Here is a 22,839-nt window from a genome sequence, read left to right as displayed (position 1 = left end):
CCTGGTGGCTGTGTGGTGAACACATAGATTATGCAAACGTGTCATGAAATGAGATATGTCCAGGTTCGAGCGGGAAATCACTGCGATGGGGAAGTGGCCAGCGTTTAGGGGCCACACGTGGTGAAGTGGCCAGTGTTCGGGGACCATGGCATGCCACAGGAACCCAACATTTTCAGAGCCTTGTAGCCATTTGTCACATTGTTCCAGAAAGGAGACAAGGCAGCTTGCAAATCACTAGACATAATTAAATGGGAAAAAAGTAGACAAAGCAAATAAGGAAAAGGGAAAACAGGGTCCGGGGAGCGGGACTCAGCCAGGCATGGGGCTGGGACAGTACTGGTGAGGTCAGGCCCTGCGCAGTGGTAGAAAGCAGCGCTTGGTGGCTTTGAGCCCGCTGCTCTCTGTGGCCCATGCTGAGAAGGAGCAGCTCCCTGCTGCAGACCCGGTTGCTGCCAGGCTGTGTCCCCCTCCTGGAGGCAGAGGAAGCAGCCCCCTTGGGTCCTCATGGAGAGGTCTTGGTACCCTGCACCAGTGCCCCAAATGGCCTGTCAGCCCATGGGGCTGCCATCCCTCAGCACAGGAACACGCCTGCTAGCTTCAGGGGAAATCGCTCTCAGATCACAGTCTTGGGTCAGCCTGGGGTTGCTGGGTGTCTTCATATCAGGAGGTGAGGCTACCGATCAGATGCTAACCTGGGGGCAGCCGGGACACATGGAGAGAAGGGGGCCAGGCCTCAATATCCCCTCCAAGGAGGGACCCCCCCCCCACACAATGCAAGTCTAGCAACTAGGTCCCTGCTCCTGAACCTTCCATGCCCAGAGCCCCCAGTAGCTCTGTCATTTGGGGACATAGCCTTTCCAACCCAAGCTTTTGGGGGACCATTAACATCCATAATGGAACAGTTAGGGGACTGGAGTCAGCCGTTCTCCTATGGCCTGTTTTCCTTGATTAGAATGGACTACTTGTGGGGGGCTGTCTTCCTCCATACGGGCCATCCAGGCTTGTTCCAGTGTTTAAGATGCATGTGCCCTCGTTTGTGCGTGTGTGTGTGTGTGTGTGTGTGTGTGTGCGCACGCACATGCATCTGTGACAGGATGGCAGAGAATGGGGGTGTACCCTTACCCTCAGCTCTGACTCCATCATCTTCAGCCTCATTAGACTACTTCAAGAAAGGGGACCCCATGAATACTAAAGCTTTTAAACCAAGACTCAGGAAAATGCCGGCCTTTGCTCCCCAGGCACTTCATTCAGTCACCAGGGGGAGCCACACAGTGACTGAGGTAACTCTTCCTGCCGGGACTCAAAGGGCAGTGACTCTGGGCTGCAGGGTGGGTGCAGACCCATATGCTCGAGCAGTTGGCAGAGCTGGAGGTGGCACTGAAATCCTCTTACGCAAACTGAAGTGGTGGCCAGGACACTCTTCAGAACAGAAGGCTGAGTTGGGATGCAGCCAGACCTTGTCCAGAGGGTTGGCATCTCTTCTGATTGGTTGTTACTTGGCTAGTATCTCTTGTGATTGGTTGGTACCTGAATAATGTCTGTTGTGACTGGTTGGTGCATGAATGGTGCCCATTGTGATTGGCTGGTGCCTGGTAGTGTCCATTGTGATTGGTCAGTGCCTACTAGTGCTCTTCATGATAGGTCTGTGCCTACTGGTGTCCATTGTGATTGACTGGTGTCTGACTAGTGTCCATCGTGATTGGTCAGTGCCTACCAGTGTTCATTGTGATTGGTTGGTGTCCAATTAGTTTCCATCATGATTGGTCAAGGCCTATGCCCAATAGGTTGTTGACTATTTTTAAAAAATACCATGCTTGTAAGCAGATGGAAACTCCTCCTTGTGAAATCTAGAATCAGGGTAACAACTTGGCCAAACTTCGACAATGGCAAAAAGTTTCTATTCCAAGATGCAGCTGAAGCAGATGCAGATGCATTATGCTTCCCACAATGCACTTCTGGGGTTCTTTGCATTTCCTATTTGCCATGCTAAGTAGGGGGATATGTGAAGGAACAAACCTGACACAGTTCCTGCTTCTATGGAGGGAGCTCCCATTCCCGTGGCCAGAACAGCCCACAAGCCCTTTCTCTTTGGACTCGGAGCTTGTTCTAACATCAGAAGCACCTTGAGGTGGGTGTCCATCACATACTAGTCCTGTCCTTAGGGATAAGCTTCCAGAACCTCAGTGGGTACCGGAAAGCACAGGCTGTACCCAACTCTGTGTAAATGGTGCCTGTCTACATCAAAGAGGAAGTTCAGTTGATAAATTAAGCCCAATAAAAGGCCAACAGTAAAAAACAAATAATAAGGTCAAATTATTTTAAGAAAATACTCTGATAAAGGTTAATGCTGGGTGTGTGAGTACCTGCTTGCAGTCCTGGCACTTGGGAGGCTGAGGCAGGGGTTTAAGATCAGCCTCAGCTGCCTGGTATGATGTTGTCACAGAAAAAGAAAACAGTTATTTAACACTTATGAATTATTTATTTCTGGAACTTTCCATTTAATATTTTGGGACTGAGTGAAGTTTCAGAGAGGTTGCGGATAAAGGTGACCTACTCTAACTGGTCTTTCCTGGTGGACAGATTGCATTTTTTCTGCTTCTTGTTCATGGAGTAAATTCCCGGCCGCACCCCAGACTCGGGAGGAGCGATGCACCTGGACACTGGATTCTGTTGGAGCATGGGTCGGTCCCTGTCTCAGCTGGAGGTTAGCTTGGCTGGATGGTGGCTGAAATATCTGTTCAGTTCTGGGCTCAGCTGGGCAGTTTGGAGGTGGCCCATGTGTGTGAACCACACATTTGGCCCTTTGGCCCTTCCGGGGGCATGTCTCTGAGTCTAGCTGCCACGTTGCCCTGAGAGCTGTCTAAAATGTCACACGGCTAGGGACTCCTCCTCCTAGCTAACACTGGTACTGCCGTGTGGCAGTAATCACAGCAGAAGTGCCAGCCCATGCAGACCTTCCTCCTCCTCTCAGGAACCTCCTGTATCCCCGGCTCCCGGCTGCGCTGCAGGCCTCGGAAGCATTGGCTTTTATATGGTGTCTGGAATTTATGGCTGGAATTTGAAGAAGAGTTGGTCAAATATGAACTGCTGGGTTATTTTAAGAATGCTAAATAAATAAACAGATAAGATCCTTCCAGAAGGTGATAAGTGCCCAGATGAGAAAAGTAGGGCAGAGGTTCTGGACTGTGGGTGAGAAAGGATACTCCAAATTAGTGTCCAGAGGGTGTTTATCTGACCAGGGGACGCTGAGCCGAGACTTAGGTTATAAGACCAGGTGTGACGGGCTGGGCAGAGGGGTGCAGGTGTGACTAGGGCTGGACAGCGGAGACCAGATGTGAGAACTGCAGATGCTCCCTGGAGACTTAGTGCTCCTCCCCCTGCTGGAATCTCAGTTCTGGAGCCCCACGATTGCCCTGGATGCAGTGCCAGGCCCCTGAACCCTGAATACCAGGACCAGCGATTCCTCTCCCTTCTCATTGCCTGCCACTAAGAACAAGAAGCACTCAGAGAATAATCGTACATCCAGACAAATCCGCTGTAGTCTACCAGGTTGAACACAACATAGTAAAATGTAATGAACACATTCAAACACACAGTGCTTGATTAAGTAGTCGCTCGGGAACCCGAGCAGTGGAGGATGCTGGAGGGTAATGATGAGCGAGGTGGCCGAGCCTGGCCCGGTGGGGTGCGGCTGGGCGCCCTGGCACTTCTGGTGCAGGGCCTGCTTTCTACCCTAATCCGGGCAAGTCTATACAAGCTAGCCAGAGTTTCTGTCCTACCGATGTGGCCGGTTGGGTTGTCCGATCTCTGTATCTTTTAAGATAGGAAGAGGGAGCCAGTGGTGCAGGAGGCTTTGGATGTGGTGGGGTCCGAAGCTTGCAGGGTTGTACAGCCAAGGCCTGGCCAGACTGGGGTCCACCCTGCCAGGAGGCCCTGAGCCATCCCGCTGTGCTGCGTGCTCCCCCTCAGCAGATGCACCCCTGAAAGGGTCCTGCACACCGCATTCCAGCAGCACTGGTCACAATGCCTGATGCCCTATGGCTGGGGAAGAGATCAAGATGTGATGGGGAATGTGACTCTGCAGTGGAACGTTATTCAGCCCTAAAGGAGAATATAGCAGTGTCAGTTTCATGGAATTGGAAGCCAGACAGAAAGAGACAAGTACTTGGTGTTCTTTCTCACGGAGGAGGTTAGACCCCTCCTTCGTGTCCACTTAGCTGAAGACCTCTGGCTGCCTGAACACACTGCTTTCTGAGAATAGCAGCTGTGCGAAGGTGATTGGGACTCAGACTTCACACTTGAGAACAGCTGTGCCAACCTTGCCTGCCATCCTGTCCCAGGCCCAGCGTTCCTCCAGGATGGCAAAATGGGTGTGCTCCTTCCTTCCTTCCTTCCTTCCTTCCTTCCTTCCTTCCTTCCTTCCTTCCTTCCTTCCTTCCTTCCTTCTTTCCTTCCTTTTTTTCCCAGCAGTACTGGGGATTGAACTCAGGGCTGTGTGGTTGCTAGGCAGGTCCTTCACCTTGAGCCACTCACTCCAGTCCTCTTTTACTTTTAGTTTGTTTTTCAGACAGGGTCTTTTACCTGGTCTGGCCTGGTCTGGAATCCTTCACTATCACACACCCCGCCCGCCAAGTTGTTGGGATTATAGGCGTATATACCCGCCTCACAGTGCTATTTTATTCATAGTAGCTTTCAGTGGCTTGACTTAACTTTAAACTTTTATATCCATAGTCCTACTGATACAGTGTGAGTCTCTTCTTTACAAGTGATTTGTGTGTGTGTGTGTGTGTGTGTGTGTGTGTCTGTGTCTGTGTCTGTGTCTGTGTGTGTGTTATCCTCGGGCTATGTCTCCCCTGACAGGCATGGGCAGAATACTATGTTTAAAAGTATTTTGAAGCTGGGTACCAGTGGCTCACGCCTGTAATCCTAGCTACTCTGGAAACTGAAATCTGAGGATGGCAGTTCAAAGCCAACCTGGGCAGGAAAGTCCATGAGACACTTATCTCAAATTAACTACCAGCAAACTGGAAGTGGCGCTGTGGCTCAAGTGGTAGAGTGCTCACCTGAGGAGCTGAAGAGCTGAGGGACAGCGCCCAGGCCCGGAGTTCAAGCCCCACAACTGACAAAAAAAAAAAGTATTTTGAAAATAGTTATTTCCATTAGGCCATCAAATGGAGATATGGTTATGTTTTCATATTTTTTTCCTGTTTCTAGGAGTCACCTTTCTTTCTTTCTTTGTTTCTTTCTTTGTTCCTTTCTTTCTTTCTTTCTTTGTTTCTTTCTTTCTTTCCTTATTTATTTTTCCGGTCGTGGGACCTGAACTCTGGGCCTGGGCGCTGTCCCTCAGCTCTTCAGCTCACGGCTAGCACTCTACCACTTGAGCCACAGCACCATTTCTGGCTCTTTTATTCCTGCTTATGTGGTGCTGAGGAATTGAACCCAGGGCCTCATGCATGCAAGGCAAGTGCTCTACCACTGAGCCACCTTCCCAGCCCCTACTTTTTCTTTTTGATACAGCTTTTTAATTGTGCAAAGCTAAGTTGTGTATTTGGACTATTACGAGTAACTTCTTTTAGAAGAACGTTGTTTCTACTAAGTTCCTCATTGGCCTTAAGTCCTGGCACCTTATTAAATTCTGGTGATTTGTAGTAAGCTTTTTATAGATTTGGGGCAGTTCTCATACATGTAATCATATCATCTTTGAGGAGATTCTTTTATTTATCTGTTCATTTATTTAGGTTTCCCATCTTGTCTCTCTCTCATCGCTTAACTGATTGAGTTGAGGAATGCCATGCAGGGTTCATCGTAACCCAGAGCAGACATCTTTGTCTCTCTCCTGATTTTAGTGAATATAGAGGCTGGTGTTTCCCCGGTCAGAGATAGGCATGCAACTCAAGTCTGCAGTCCTGACTGCTAGGGAGAAAGGTCAGGGGATCAAACAAAAGGGGTTGATGTTGGCCTTTAAGCTAATGTGTAAGCATATGTGTTTATACTGGGTATTGTAGTGCACATCTGTAAGGCAATAATTAGGAGGCTGAGGCCAGACGATCTTGAGTTTGAGGTCAGCCTAAGTTACCTAATGAGTCCCTGTTTGGGGGGAAGGGGGGTCAGGAAGGGAGAAAAGGAGGAAAGACAGAGACAGAGACAGACAAAGACAAAGACAGATTGATTATCATGACTTTTTGTTGTTGTTGTTGTTGGTCATGGGGCCTGAACTCTGGGCCTGGGCGCTGTCCCTCAGCTCTTTAGCTCAAGGCTAGCGCTCTATCCTTTGAGCCACAGCGCCACTTCCAGCTTTTTCCTTATGTGATACTGAGGAATCAAACCCAGGGCCTCATGCATGCAAGGAAGCACTCTACTACTGAGCCACCTTCCCAGCCCCACGACTTTTACCTTCGTTGCCATAGGTCATTTACAGCTCTTGGTTTCCATTTTGAGCTGGGCATGCCAGTTTGTTGAGAGGCTGTGAGCCAGGAATTGAGGGGCCTCTGGTCAGAGTCCAGGACTAGAAATAGGCCTGGCCTTGCCTGAGATGTGGTGCTGGGGTAGGGTGCAATGCTGAGCCCGGTGTGGGGTGCTCAGGTCCCGGGGTGCAATGCTGAGCCCAGGGTGTGGTGCTCAGGGCCCAGGGTGAAATGCTGGGGTTCAGGGTGCAGTGCTGACATCTGGGGTGCAGTGCTCAGGGCTTGAGGTGTGGTGCTAGTGTCCAGGGTGGGGTGCTCAGGGTCTGGGGTGCAGTGCAGTGCTGGGGTCCAGGGGGTAGTGCTGGAGCCTGGGGTGCAGTGCTCAGGGCCTGGGGTGCGGTGCAATGCTCAGGTCCAGGGTGCAGTGTTGGGGCCCGGGGTGTGGTGTTGGGGCCTGGTCTGCTGGCTGCTGGGAGGGGACCCTGCCTCCGCAGGTACGCCTCCTGCCCCCTCCGCCCCACGCTGCTGTCCCGTGGGCCTCCCTTTCTCAGATCAGGACTCGGGGGTCCTTGGTGACCCCGACTCTGCATCAGCACCTAGATTCTCTGTCACTCTGTACTGTGGGTCTCTGGAGATCCTTCCTTCCATGTTGATGTTCAAGACGGGGTCTCACTGGACAGCCCAGACTGACCTCAGCCTCCGGAGTGCTGGGATCACAGGTGTGTGCCGCCACACCCCGCCGGGTTGTCGTCATTTTAAAGATTAATATGGAGCCAAAGAAAACACACATTGGTGGGATTTGGGATGACACACAGATGCGATGCAGTTTGGCGCTGGTCAATGTGCGGCCGGATCTGTCCTCGTGCAGTGCAGGGACGAGGGTCACCGCCCCTGTGGTCTGGGTGGCCGGGAGGGCTGAGCTGGCAATGATCCCATGCTGGGTGCTGGGGGCTCCTTGCTCCAAAGGGAGGCCTGGTGCCACGGCTCAGGCGGGGCCAGGCTCACACATTCCGTGTTGGCGTGAGTCCTCTTGGCAGGTGGCTGCCCTCTCCTGCATTTCCCCGGGTGTCAGTGGGCGCGATGCTGCGGGAGCTGCTCCCTACGGTCCACGTCACTAATGCTCCCCAGAGCCCATGAGCACGAGTGGAAACGTACCTGGGGAAATTCAGGTTGGCTCCGAAGGCCCAGCGTTGGCTTGTGTCACCCCGTGAGAATAACTGAGCACCTGTGGCAACCACGCGCGCTCTCCTCGTGGGGATCCAGTGGCAACCTGCCCCGAGGAAACGCAGAAGGCACGGCGTGAATTATTTAGGCGACTGCTTGTAGCTGCCAGCACTGAGTTTCTGTCACTCTTTCCAGAGTCACGGAGCCCTCGCTGAGCACCCGGAGCTTGCTGCGGTCACTGCCCTGGACGCCCGATGCAGCTGCCCAATGAGCCTGGAGAGGGGACGCCTGAGGATGAGGAGAAGGGGGAGCGAGGAGCCCCTGAAGGGGGCGAGGAGCCGCCGAGGAGCCAGGTCCATGACTTCCCGCCCTGGCAAGTCTTCTCCCCCAGCCCCCCAGGTAGGGGGTGGCCCGGTGGCAGGGCAGAGGAGGATCCGTGGGCAGTGCCCCGGGGTCTCCGTGGGTCCATCCCCAGCAGACACAGTGGTGTGGGCTGGTTTCTGGGGCTGACAGGTCTCCTGTGGTGGCCCTAGGCCTGTGTGCCTGGGCAGGCTGGCACCCTGACCCTTGGGCAGAGGCACTGGGAGGAGACATCGCCGCTGGCATGCCTGGCCTGCAGGCTTGGTGGCCAGCACAGGCCTCTGCCGCTCCTGGCCACAGCCCCGTTGTGACAGGGGAGAGAGTAAGACCAGCACTAACACCGCGCTCCAGGTCAGGGGTGAACATGGGGCTCTGAGCCATAGCTCCGACACCATAGCCTTTCTGCTGGTGGTGCTGGGGTTTGAACCCAGGTTCTTACGCATGCTAAGAAATCACTCTGACCTTGGAGCTTCAGCCCCAGCCCTTTGGCTTTGTATTTTGTTTTGGAGCCAGGGTCTCACGAACTTTGCCACACCTGACCTCAAGCTTGTCCTGGCCTCTTGAGTAGCTGAGTTTATAGATTTGTGCTCCCCTACCTCTGAGCTCCAGGACCCCTCCCGGAGTGAGGGTGAGGGTCTCCCTGGGCTTTGATTTTGCTCTTTTTCTTTTGCCCGGACACCTGAGCTCAAGCTCAGGATGCTATGAGACTCTATCCAGAACCTTCTCTGTGACCACTTGTTGTTTGGCAAGCTGGGGATGGGAAGTGAGAAGACCCCTGGCCTGCAGGATAAATCTTTCCAAGGACTTAGGAAAGGTCTAGAAAACAGCATCATAAAACCTGAGTGATGCTGGCAAAGGGCAGGCTTGGGGTGTGGCCACGCGGCCTGTGTCCAAGCTCAAGGTGACATTCCTGTCTGGCTTTTCATAGCCTGGGGTGTCCTCCCGGGGCAGGGGCCATGCTGACTGAAGCAGGTGAGGAGTGGTACTGGCCCTGTGGCGCTGGTGGCAAAGAGAGCATATGGCGGCTCACACATGGGACAGGAGGGAACATGGCACAGCTAGCAGACAGGGAAGGCTTTGGTAGGATCAAAAAGATGTGCCCAAGGGGCTGTCAAGGTGGCTCAGTGATAGAGCACTTGCCTTGCATGCCTGAGGCCCTGGGTTCGATTCCTCAGCATCACATAAGCAAAAAGAAAAAAGCCGGAAGTGGCGCTGTGGCTCAAGTGGTAGAGCACTATCCTTGAGCTGAAGAGCTGAGGGACAGTGCCCAGGCCCAGAGTTCAGGCCCCACGACCAGACCCCCCAAAAAAGAAAAAAAGATGTGCCCATCTGGGTGCTGGTGGCTCATGTCTGTAATCCTAGCTACTCAGGAGGCTGAGATATGAGGATCACAGTTAAAGCCAGCCCAGCAGGAAAGTCCCTGAGACTCTTATCTCCAATAAACCACTAGAAAACCAGAAGTGGTGCTGTGGCTCAAGTGGTAGAGTGCTCGCCTTGAACTGAAGAGCCCAGGGACAGTGCCCAAGCCCAGAGTTCAAGCCCTATGAACAAAATAATAACAACAATAACAATAATAATAATAATAAAATTTTAAAATGATGTGCCCACACTGCAGATGTCTCTCTCCCTCCTGGGGGGGCTTATCACCGCCCTTCTCTGGGGTGATCACCAGCTCCCCTGCACCCCATCGCTGGCTCTCCAGGCCTCTGCTGTTCCCCGACACTCACCCACAGTGGAAGCGCTTCTACTTAGGTCTCTCTTGTGACCACCTGCACTTTCCTCAAAGATTTCTTTGTGCCATAGGCAGAAAAATACAGCCAAAAGCATAGGACTGAGTTGGGGTCACCAGAGAGAGACTTCTCAGGTCTAGTTCTCAGCACCAGGAGCGAGCCATGAAGTGCAGAGGGTGCACAGCATGCCGGGAGGGGCGCAGGCCTCTCCTCCCAGCTCGCCGCTTCCTGTCCTGCAGGTCAGGTTGGAAGGCGTGGCCTAGGACCAGCGTCCTCCGTCCTCCGAGTGAAGCCCTTGCTGCCTGCCTGCCGTGGTGGCCTCAGAGGCCACACATGGCACTGGTAAGGTGGGGGACAGGGAAGGAGGCTCTTCTTCAAGTCCTGTTCTCACTCCAGATCCTTTCCCAGGTCCCCATACCGTTTTGATTGCCCATGACAGAAACCCCGTAGAGCTCTCAGAAGTAAGATGGAATGCCTTGGGTTGACGTCAGTTGGGCACAGGGTGGTGGTGGTAGCATCTGGAAATCCAGGCCCGGAGATGTAGCCTGAGAGCTTGAGAGGGGGGTGGAGCCTCAAAGGATGTAGGAAACCATGTAGCATGACCCATATATGACCACTGCCAAGCAGCCAGTCCCAACTCGAGAACGGACGTGCTCTCAATTCCACACTCCTCTTGGAGTGTGTCCACCCTTGCTCAGATCAGCATTGTGCAAAGGGGCAGGGTCAGCGTGCAAGGCGATGGTGGCTCCCATTCCACATACATGCAGGACCGGTGAGCAGAGGGGAGGGACAGGGAGCAGAGGGGAGGGATGGCGAGCTGAGGGGAGGGATACCTCTCACTCCAGGCCCCGGAGATGCTGGTTTTGGATTTCACTCTGGAAGTGAATTGATGTGTGCATTAAGCACTGGTAAATCAATTCTATGATTAAGGAGCACACTTAAAGGTGGTCCTACAACAACCAGTAAACTATTCCAGGTGGAATAGACAGAGTTGGCTAGGGAAGCTACAATGGAGTGAGTGTGTGTGTGTGTGTGTGTGTGTGCGTGTGTGTGCAAGAGACAGAGACTCAGAGAGAGTGCGCATAGACAGGGAAGGCACCACAGACGAGAGACACCCGCTTCCCACCTCCAACCTTCCTCTCAGCTGATTCTCCTCCTGTGTGGCAGAACTGCAGAACACTCCCCCAGCTGCCCATTTTCATCTCTGCAAAGATGTGTTTTCTCATGGTGCCTGGAGGAGGTGATCTCAGATCTTAGGTGGGACCTCTGCTGCACCCCATCTTCCTTCTCTAGGGACCTGGTGGAATGCCTCCCTGTCTGTGTGGACGGTGGGGTCCAGGGCTCCCTGGGTGGGCTCTGCAGTGGATTCATGATGCTCAGTAGGAATGGAGACTGCCAGGAAGAGTCCGCAGGGAACAGAGAGGTGCTCAGGGGATTTCAACTAACTCAGAAATAACCTACGAAGTGGTATGGCTCTGGCCAGGCCTGAAGGAAGCCTTCACCACATAGGAGAAATCGTTGTGCTCTATTGATACATGGGCTAAAAATAACCCATGTTCCAAACAAAGTGTTTTTTAGTATTTTGAAATGAAAATGTGTAGACAAAGCAAGGATTTAGATTGCATGAGTCATTAAATTGCTCACTCTGAAAGCAATGGAAATTCAAAGGGAGTTTTTCTCTCTCTACCTCTCCCTCCCACCCTGCTCTGAATAGCTTCTAAAGAGCCCCCTCTACATAAGCAGAACCCACAAATTCCCCTTGCCACCTAATGCCCTGCATAGTCAGAGGCCGACAGAACTCAACTTTCATTGCCTGGTTGCTAAGTTGCCCTCCCCTGCTAGACTGGATTCCTCACCCAGAGTCCTGCACTGTGCTGCCCCGTTGCTCCCCTCCACCATGCTCTCCTCTCACCCTATCAGGAGTTCAGACTCTTCCACAGCACGTGGCAGCCATCTCTTCTCCCTCCCTCAATACTTGGCCCTACTGGGCCTCAGCCACACTGAACTCATCTCTGAGCATTGCCTCCAGGAACAGTATTGTAAGGGTGAGTGCATCCATCGTACGGTGAGTGCATCCATCCATCGTAGGGTGAGTGTATTCTTCGTATGGGTGAGTGTGTCCATCATGGAGGTGAGTGTGTCTATCATAGGGTGAGTGCATCCATCACTGGGGTGAGTGTGTCCATTGTATATGAGTGCATCCATTGTACGTGAGTGTGTCCATCATAAGGGTGAGTGTGTCCATCGAAGGGGTGAGGGGTGAGTGTGTCCGTTGTAGGGGTGAGGGGTGAGTGCATTCGTGGTAGGGGTGAGTGTGTCCATTGCAGGGTGTGTCCATCGCGTGGGTGAGTTCATCCACTGCAGGGGTGAGTGCGTCCATCGTAGTGGTGAGCATGTTCATCATAGGGTTGAGGGTGTCTGTTGTAGTAGTGAGGGGTGAGTGTGATGGTTATAGGGGTGTGGGGTGAGTGCATCATAGGGTGAGGGTGTTCATAATAAGGGTGGGTGTGTCCTTCATAGGAGTGAGTGTGTCCATGGTAGGGGTGAGTTTGTCCATCATAGAGGTGAGTGCATCCATCATAGGTGAGTGTGTTCATCTTAGGAGTGAGTGTGTCCATTGTAGGGTGAGTGCGTCTATTGTAGGGTGAACGTGTCCATCGTAGAGGTGAGTGTGACCCTCGCAGGGGTGGGTGTCTCCATTGTAGGACTGAGCATGTCCGTCGTAGGGGTGAGGGGTGAGTGCGTCCATTGCGGGGGTATGTCCTCATGGTACTGAAGCAGCCTGTGACACTGGTTCAGCTCCATCGGCTTTGCTGGGTGGTCTTGCATCAGGCCTTGACTTGTAACGGGAGTGTTGGGCCTGAACAGTAGTGTCCAATTTTTTTTTTTAAGTTTTAGCTCAGAAAACTTTTCGAAAATAAGTTTTATGGGAATGGTAGTACCTAAAGTAGAAAAGAGAACCCACTTGGGTGGGTGCAAGCTGTGTGTGTTCGTGTGCATGTGTGGGTGTTTACAAGGGTAGGAGCCCTGGTTGGAGCAATGAGGTGTTTCCCTTGAGAAGCAACTAGTCAACCTTCCTAGCATGGTTCCTTCAGGTTTATAGAAATCTGTGCTCTGGAGAGAACCACACTCACCCTCTCACTACACATCACCTGCTCTCTCTTTAGTCAGCCCATATTTTAGCAGCATGTTATTTCTCTTATATTTCCTGTGGGTCCTGGTGCTACATTGAAGACCCGAGCTGTCCTCAGATACTCAGGTGACATCTCAAATGACAGCTCCAATCTGACCAGCCCCGGTCCTTTCATGCCAGAGGCCCGTGAGCTCCCACAGCTCTACCGTGGTTCATCCCCTCAGTTACCCGTGTCAGCGCTGTCTAAAACCTTACTGTAGCTCAAGATGTTGTGTGTGTATGGGAAGAAGTATGGCTATGTTGGTACAATTGGTCTGTTTTATTAATAGTTATTGTTAAACTCTAATTGTGCCTAATTTATTAACTAAGCCTCGTTGTATAGGTGTGTTGTATTGGTCAGAGTTGTCTAGTGACACTGAATCAACAGTACATCCAAGAAGGGACTGAAAAGAGGAATGAGCACACACACACACACACAGACTGAGATGTACTTGTTTTTTCTACATGCCTGTCCCCCCCACACCCTTGTGCATGCCTGTCAGTCACCCTCTCCTCCCCCCCCCCCCCGCAGTCTTCCCTCCAGCCTGTGGATCATTACCACATGCAGTCAGAAACCCACTCTGGGTCCTCCCCACTTCTGCCTTCCTCCGTTCACCATCACAGCCATGAATCTTACTCTCCAACTTGCTTTTCCTCCCATAGCATAAACATGTTGTGCTTATGTCACCCAAGTTGTTTTTTTTTTAAGCAATATCATTTTCCTCACCTTTCATTTCTGCTTACCCTCACCTCTGTGTACATGGGCACACACTCAGCAGGCATGAGCCACTGTGCTGTGCACACGGGCACATGCATGCCAGGTGTGCACAGCTCAGGTAAGCCCAGAAGCCCATCCATGAGCATGTGTGTGCACATGGGCACATACATGACACACGCTCACACTTGGTACCTTTGCACATGGGCACATACATGACACACGCTCACACTTGGTACCTTTGCACATGGGCACATACATGACACACGCTCACACTTGGTACCTTTGCACATGGGCACACGCATGACACACGCTCACTCACAACAGATGTGCACTCCGGAGCACACTATTCCTTCACTTCTAATACAACAGTGCAGGGTGGACAGCTCCCCAGAAGAATATGTGAGCTAACAGGCACCCTGATGTGATTGCTTATTTTTATTACAATGATCACATGGCTCTGAAATATTTTTCATTCAATAATTTTTTACCAACTTGCTTTTCCATCGTACTGTGATTTATGTAACCAATTCCCTGTTGCTGTCTGTTTAGGTCTCCCTCTCTCTCCTTCTCTCCCTCTCCCCCTCTGTGGCCACTGGGAGGCGGGGGGGGGGGGTGTGGAAGTGCCCATCTTTGCTTCAGGGATGGAGCTGTGTCTGGGGGGGGTTGGACTTTGTGCTGGGACCCCGCTTTATTTTATTAGCATTGAGTTCTGTGTGGACGTGTCTAGGACTAGGCTCGCCCCTCATCTCTCTCCTCAGCCCCTTCCCCCGTAATTGTCTTTCCAAACCCTTTCACGGAGACTTTAAAATCAGGGAGACTGATGAGATTCATCTAACACACTCTTGTGTGCATGCCCGGGTTTCACTGAGCATGTTGACTCTACTGAGAGAGCCAGTGGAGCCGAGCAGAGCTTTGGGAGTCATGTCTTGTTCTCAGCAAACAGTTCCTCATCTGTGCTCAAGCCACTCTGCCCAGTGGCAGTGGCACTGGAGAGGGCAGTGGATCCCAGGCCTGTTGGGCCCAGGGTCCTGTGCAAGGACCAAGGCCATTCCCCAGCCACAACCCCAGGCTTGCAGTGTCTCCTGGGCAGAGGCCCAGAGTGTCTGGCAGCTATGTTTGTAATCAACCACACTTGCTCTCCGTCTTGGACGCTGGGCTGCGGCTGCTGTTTCCTACCCTTCTAGGCTTGGTGCCATCTCTGCAGCTGTACTTGGGGTTTGCCCTGGAGCTCTGTGCACCTCACTGGAGGCTGGGTGCAGATTTTTTAGTTCCCCAAACCCCACTGGGCAGCTGTACGCTGCCAGGCAGCATGTATGCCATCAAGCACATGGTGACCCTATGTAAGCCACGGATTTTACCCATGTCTTTCAGATGACTGGGAGGGGATTTGTTTTTCAGTGTGTGAGGAAATCTTAGAGTCACAAGAAATATTTTAAAGGTTCTTTATATGCACGGATCTCTTGGGCAAGTCTGGCGAGGCCTGTGAATTATGTTTTTAAGTGCAGGAAATGGAATACTTGCGGTAACAACAAAGGAAATCAATTACATTTCTGTGCAGTATCACAATACTAAACAAAACAAATGTGTGCTGTGTAATAACCCCGCGCTCCCTGGCTGATGCATTAAGTAATAAGACCAAGTTGTGGGTGCACGCAGCAACTTCATAAATCCAAGTGTGGCAGCCAGGACACAGGGTGATCGGGGAACAGGTGACAGCTGCCAGGCAGTGGTGCTCCGGGAGTGCTGGGATCGGGGATACGGAGACAGCCCTGTCCCTTCCTGTGCCTGATGTATTTCCCTCCTTCCCTCCTTCCCTCCCTTCCTTCATGACCATGGACTCATGCCTGTTGCTCTTGTTGATCTATAGTACAATACCAGTTTATTTGACTGCTGAGATGCTGCATCCTTGGCTACCGGTTGAGATACTGGACGCCGTTCTAGGCTTGTCTTGCATAGTTTGCAAACCCTGGTTTCTTTTATTAGAAGGACAGCCAGAATATTGCATCCTAACCACTGGGCCCCAGGAAACTGTTTTTGTTTTTGTTGTTGTTGTTGGTGGTGGTTGTGGGGCTTGAACTTGGAGTCTGGGGGCTGTCCCTGAGCTTTTTTTGCTCAAGGCTAGTGTTCTACCACCTCTAGCCACAGCTCCGCTCCCAGGAGCCTGGGTTTCTTTGTTTGGAGAGCAATGTTAGAAACCAGACACTGGGCACCATGTGCTGTGGCCATGGTGCCCCTCAGCCAGGCCTGGTGGAGGTGTGCACACGTCTGCACACACTTCTGTGTGGCCATCACATCTGTATTGAGCTAACCGTGGGCTCCACGTTTATTGGTTTGTTTTGTAGGCTGTGGACTGAGCCTCTGGCCTCGGACATGGTAGACAAATGCTCTGTGGCTGAGCACCACTGCAGCCCTAAATGTGGGCTGGCATGGATGTTTCCAGGCCAGTCTACACCCACGTGGGTCACCCTGGACTCACTCCCCTGCTGGTCTATGAGCTCCCATTCTGCACTGCACATGATGTGGACGCTCCCTCACCAGCCGCCCCTAAGCCTTCAAGCCTGGTGTCCATTTAGAGTGGTACCCAAGTCCCCAATGGACGCCAGTGGGGCAGAGCACCTGCACCTTCAGCTTATACTCGCATCGTTTCCAAAGTGACTTGGTGTGCCATTTGACCGATCCAAAGTTTTGCATGCATTTGTAGAACTGAGTGGTTTCGCAGGCTTTGCTTTCTACCCTGGGGTAGAATCCAGTGGCTCCCCGAATGATGTTTTACATGTAGGTGCGTTCAGACATGCTCTCAGTGCTGAAGCTCAATTGTCTGTGTCCACACAAAGTGACAGACGCCCAGCCTCCTCCCGGGAGCTGCCTCTCACCTCTGAGTGCCTTGAACCTGGCGTTTCCTCGGCTTGGTTGGTCTCTTTGACAGTGTAACTGGAGCAATGCAATTATCATCAGTATGAGACTAAGAAGTATCAGTGCACAAATATAGGTTTAACCTGGCAGAGTTCACTTCCACACATACTTTTTTGATTTATCTGTGGCTTTTTTGTGTCTCGTCTTTTGATACCCCATTTCTTTCATGAACTGAATTATATTCCACATTGGGATTCTCCACAGTGTCCTAATTAGCCATTCATTTACTGAAAGATGTCTCAGCTGCCTTTGGTTCTGAGGATTATGGGTAAAGTCGTTTTCCTGTGGACGTACATTTTCAAATTGAGTAAAGCTTGAGCTCACGGAAGAAAATGGTTAGCATTGTTGGAAACTCCCAGACTGTTGACGTTTTAATTTCAATTCTCCACAGAGAATGATGTTCAGTAGCATTTTATTTTCTGTCTATATGTCTTCTTCAGTGAGTTTCCATCTCTCTCTCATCCGGTTGCTTGTCTTACTGTTGAGCTCTGAGTTTTATTTGTGTAGCTATAGTTTTGAATCAGGTATGGGTGCTCCCAATACTTCTCTCCACCTGTGATTTGTCTTAGCAGTATCTTTCACAGAACAGAACATTTTAGTAACATTCAATTTATCATGTTTTTTTTTTCCTTTTCTAGATCATTCTGTGGGTGTTGATACTTGTGACCAAACTGAAGGCCACTAAGAGTTTCCCCTGCATTCTTTCTGAGGTTTTGTGGCTCTGTGGTGTACATTGAGAATTGAGACTCATTTTGAATGATTTGTATGAGAATGTTAAGGTCTGTGACTGGGTTGGTTTTTGTTTTTTGTTTTTTCCAATCTGGGTTTCAGATTGTCCCAGCTTCCCTGGTGGAAATCAACCAAGACATCATTCTCTCTTTCTCTGCTGGCCTCCTGGGGGCAGGTCCCGGAGAGGGGTGGCCGAGTGCACAGGCGTGTGCACAGACGTGTGCACAGGTGTGCAGTCCTCACTCCCGTGTGCACAGGCCTGCACTTGCTCCCTCACCCACACCCACACCCCGGCCTCAGAGACAGTGTCCAGCTTCCAAATGATTTTATGAAAGGCGAAGTGATCTACAAAATGTCCCCCGCTGCACGGGAGGAAGGCCCTGCCCGCTTCCTCCACAGCCTGCCCGGGGGTAACCACACACGTGGGGATCACTGGACAGCGCGGCTGCCTGTCTACAGTACCCTTGGTGCAGCACAGACCTGGAGCAGGCTGGGAAACCCTCACCCTCCTCTCCCTACTGGCTGAGGGCAGAGTTTTAGATGGGACTTTTCTCTCTTTTCTTTTTTTTTTTGGTTGGTCATGGGGCTTGAACTCTGGGCCTGGGCGCTGTCCCTCAGCTCTTTAGATCAAGGCTAGTGCTCTACCACTTGAGCTACAGCACCACTTCCAGTTTTCTAGTGGTTTATTGGTGATAAGAGTCTCACGGACTTTCTTGCCCGGGATGGCTTTGAACTGGGATCCTCAGATCTCAGCTTCCTGAGTAGCTAGGATTATAGGCGTGAACCACCAGTGCCTGGCTTCTCTCCTTTCTTAAAAGGCCACCCTTGGTGGGGATGGGTGGGAGATGGGAAGGGATGGGAAGGGGAAACAAAGGAGGAGGCAACAAAGCTTGATAAGAAATGTACTCATTACCTTGCCCATGTAATTGTAACCTCTCTGTATGGTATTTTCACAATAAAAAAAAAGGCCACCCTTCTTCAGGCCTTTCCAGAACAATCCCTGGGGAGGAGTGTGGGCTGCGGACACGTGGGCCAGCACGTGGGGACAGTGTCCACAGTGTCGCTTGCGTTGTCTCTCTCTCCAGGGATCACATCCCAACAGAAAAGAGACCTTGCTGAACCAGCCTGAGTGCCACCCCTGCTTGCTTGTGGCTACCTGCTTGCCCATAGCCACCGGCTCGCTGCTGGCTCTTTGGGAACCAAGTGCATGTCTCATGTCTCTTGGTGTTCCTGCCTGGCTCTGTGTGTGGCATGACGCCGAAGGCTTGGGTGCTGCTAGCTCGGTCCCCCAGTGCAGAGTGGAATTAATTTCCTTGAGGCTGTAGACTCATAGAGACTTGTTTCTTCAAGGCCAATGACAGAGGAGAGGGAAGGCAGGAAGGAGGGGAGGGCAGGAGAGAGAAAAAAAGAAAGCTTACATTTCAAAGGGAGGTAGACAGGTAGCAAACCCCAAGCGTTATTTTTATTTCTTCTGAATCAGCCTGATGATCGTGGATACATCTCTGCTTTTAAAGTTTTTATTGTACAGATGCTGTACAGAGGGATAAGGTAATGAGTGCATTTCTTGTCGAGCAGTATTACCCCCTCCTACATGTCTGATTTTATATTGTAGGTCTTTTTTTCCCCTGCATTGATTTCATTGTTGGTAAAAACGTTGAATCTGGCAGGTGAATTCTAGAATCATTTCTTTGGATTCTAACATGAATCTCACTGGGGTTTTAATTGTTGATGTCTTGAATTTTGAAATTAGGGATATTGGGTTTTAGCTTTTAAATAATCTAGTGACAGGCTTGCTTCTCTTTTCCATTTTCCTTTTAATTCATGTGTCCTCTTACGTCTATCAGCAGACGTTTAAGCAAATTTTGAATTTTTTTTGCTATTGTGAGTGAAAAAGTACTTTGGCTTTCGTTGTTTTGCGCCTTGTTCTTGTGTATGAGAAAGTTGTTGATTTTGGTGTACATTGCTTGTAACGTGTCACTTCAGCAAATCACCACAGTGTTTCTAATAGGTTTTCTATTGGTTTGGAGCTTGGTTATTTGTGGCAGAGGCCTTGGTCGTGGGGTGAGGGTCAGGCTGCTCTTTGTCTGCAGGGACCCAAGGCCAGGCTGCCCTTTGCCCAGCCCAGGCTACTTAGCCCGGCCGCCTGTGTGCCACTTCCAGCTTCCTTCCTGAATCCCTGCTCTTCCTCAGACACAAGCACTTATTCCCTCGTGGCGCCCTGCCCTTCCCTCTGACATCAGTTCTGGACAGTGAGGGGCTCGGTCTGCAGAAAACAGCTCCAAGCGGATCAGGCCCGGGGCCACTTGCCCTGGGCTGATGGCTGTGAATGTGGGTTTTCCAGGTCCCCCAACCCCCACGGGTCAGTAATCCTCCAGAATCATGCATGAATTCAGAAAGCGCTGACCTGTGACCAAGGGCATCACTCGGGAGCCAGCAGAATTGCACCTCAGTGCACATCTCCAGCATGCTGCAGGGGCCCAGGGATCCTGGGGCTCCTCCAGGGTGCCGTGGGGGGAATGAGGGGGTCCCGGGACTCCTCCAGACCCATGGGACCCCATGGACTTTGCATTTACACGTATGAGCCAGTTTCTAGATTTGCAGTAGTAGCATTTGATTTGACATCTATTACAAGAATGAGTTTTATAGCAAATGAGAATACTCAGAATGCTCAGCATCCAGTCTTAGGAAAGCACAGACTTCTGACAAGCTCTGGATGCTGGACTTGGGGCGATCTGGAAGGTGATAGGGCTTGTGGGTGAAGTAGGGTGCTGTGGGGGTACTGTGGGGTCATGTGTGGTGGCAACATGGGGTTGCTGCCTAATCTTGCTAAGGATTTGTGTGTGTGTATTGTTGGTCTTTCATTTTTCTTTTCCCCTCCCTCCCTCCCTCCCTCCCTCCCTCCCTCCCTGCCTTCCAGGTGGGGCTTGTTTCACTGACCTCAAGTTTGCACCCCTTCTGCCTCAGCCTCTCTACTCTGGGATTACAGACATATACAACTGCACCAAGAGAGAATTTTTTATTATAAAATTAAACTTTTTTTTGTACAAGAGGTCAGAAAGGAGTCTCTCCTCATGCTGGGATATGCCGGCGAGCTACAATGGAATAGAGCGAGCAGAATTCCGGCCTCTGCTTCTCCATCCCATTCCGTCTCCCCCTCAGAGGTGACGGGAACACAGCTGCCAATTTGGTTTTCATTAAGCCCAACCTTTTCACATTTATATAACTATGTGTGATGCTTTCTCTAGTAATTTTTTTTTAATTTTTGATAATTACAGACAGAGAAAAATAGCAAAAGTAAAGCAAAACCACATTCATACACCTGCCACTTGCAATCTCTCTCTGTTTCTCTGTCTTCGTGAACCATTAGAAAATTAGGAGAGAAGAAACTGAAGAGCCATGGAAGACTGACCCTGAAATAGTATTTGCCCCAGGCTTCCTGTGAGCTGTGTGTTTCTCCCACATAATACAGATACCGCATTGTATTAGCATGTAACCACCCTGTCACCGTGCTAATGGTCATATCATACTTACCCCATGAAGATCAGGGATTATAACATGGGTATAGTACATATAGGTCCAGATTAAATGTTCATTTTTAAAATTCAAGATCTGATTATGTGTCACTGGTTTTGTGTTAACCATCAGGCCTCTAATCCGGAAGGCTCATAGTGTCCTTTTATAAAGGAGGCCAGCTGTTTTGAGGATGTTTCTAAACCCGAGTTTGTGTGATGGCTGCGGGTGGCTGTGTTTTAGAGGGACTGCTGTGCAGGTGGTGCTATCTTCTCCATGAATCGTGCCAGGGGCAGGCGGTGCCCCCGTGTCTTGTTCCTGGGGCATGCTTGAGCGTTGACTGCTGTGCTGTAGTCTGCCAGTCTTCTCCATGTCTCCATATGCTAAAGACCTGCTGGGTGCTGTTGGGAGGCAGTGGGACCTTCAAGGAGCGGAGCCTAGCAGGAGGGCTTTAGGTCATTGGACCTTGGCACCCGGATTTCTTCCTCTGTTTTTCCTGCCTGGCCATGAATTGAACAGGTCTCCTCTACCACTGTGTGCTAGGTGCAGTGCGCTGCTCTGGCACCGGCTGGCATGGGCAAAATCCTCTAAAAGTATGACTCAAACTAAGCCTTTCTTTTTTAGCAGTGCTGAGGATGGAGCCACTGGGCCTCATGCATGCTAGGCAAGCATGTGTCCAGCCCCACCAGCGCCAACTTCCATCTCCTTTAAGTTCATTCTCCACAGTATTTGTTACAGCAACGCCGAGAAGCCGGGCACACCTGCTCCGCAGTTTCCACTAGTGTGAAGGTAGGCAGGCTTTTCTTGTAAAGACCAGATGGTCCTGATGTAGTTGTGGGCTGCCAAACAATTTAAAGTGTAGAAAACACCTTTAGCTGCAGAGCAGGTCTCTAAATCCACCGCTGGCCAGCTGGTCTGAGAGCCTGTGGCCGAGGCTCTCCCCTGCCTGTCCATGGCCGGTGGCGTTCCTGCAATTCCTTCTCCACACACTTTCTGGCATTTCTGTGCAAAAGCAAGCTCTCCCTTCTCCCTCCTCCTGCCCTGCTTTTAAAGACACTTTTGTAGTCAGTATGGATGGACTTGTGCACTTTCTGTTCCCATTTCGTTCGTGACTGGGAAGAGTGCTGGGTGTCTTCTTTAAGGATTTAATTATCTTTAAGTAGTTGTACAAAGGGGTTTCAATTCAACAAGTCAGTTTGTGAGTACAGTGTGTCTTCATCAGTCACCACTTTCCACATTCACCTCTATCTGTCCCAGCCCCACCCCTCCCCTCAGGTCACCCGGAATGTATGTGGTGACTGCATTGGCCCAACCTTCCCCTCTGCACTCACCTGCCCCCCTGCCTTTACCTCACCCTTCCTTGACCTCACCACAGCCATTGACTTTACCCCTTGCTCTCACACCCCTCCCTCCCATCCTGTGACCACACACACACACACACACACACACACACACACACACACACACACACACAGAATGTTTTCTGGCATCCATTTTAACTGTCAGTTAGTCGTTTAGAAAAGTTACACTATTGGAATTTCCCCTGGCATACCATACTTTAGTCAATTTGTTTGTGCATATGCGCATATGACCCTATATATTTCTTCATATATGTTTATAATTTAGAGATAATAACTTCCATAAGGTAGAGACAACAGGTGTCCTTTGCCTGACATCTCACTCAACAAAATTCCTTCCAGGTCCATCCATTTCCCTGAAGAATGATATAATGTTATTCCCCCTGATGGATGAGTGAAAAAATATATATGTGATAGACGTCATATGCACACACATACACACACATGCATGCATCTACATGTATGGCTATGTGGGTGGGTTCATAGAGATCCCTAATGGACTGCTTGCTGTGGGGGGCAAAGAGGATATGGTGGACACAAGTGGAGGGTGGAGTTCTTGATCACAGGGGCATATTATGAACACTTTTCTCTATTTGTGGTCTATCTATTTAGTTATTGTTTTTCCTAAGATGCCTTTTGAAGAGCAACAAGATTTAAAATCTTATAATAAGGCCAAAATTTTTGGCTTTGGTTTGTGTGCTTAAATTTCTTTCTTTCTTTCTTTCTTTCTTTCTTTCTTTCTTTCTTTCTTTCTTTCTTTCTTTCTTTCTTTCTTTCTTTC

This window comes from Dipodomys merriami, unplaced genomic scaffold (genome assembly GCF_024711535.1).
Source record: "Dipodomys merriami isolate MVZ:Mamm:240054 unplaced genomic scaffold, mDipMer1.0.p SCAF_26, whole genome shotgun sequence".
NCBI classification, from domain to species: Eukaryota; Metazoa; Chordata; class Mammalia; order Rodentia; family Heteromyidae; genus Dipodomys; species Dipodomys merriami.
The sequence above is the reverse complement of the archived record's forward strand: the minus strand, read 5'-3'. Positions refer to the sequence as shown.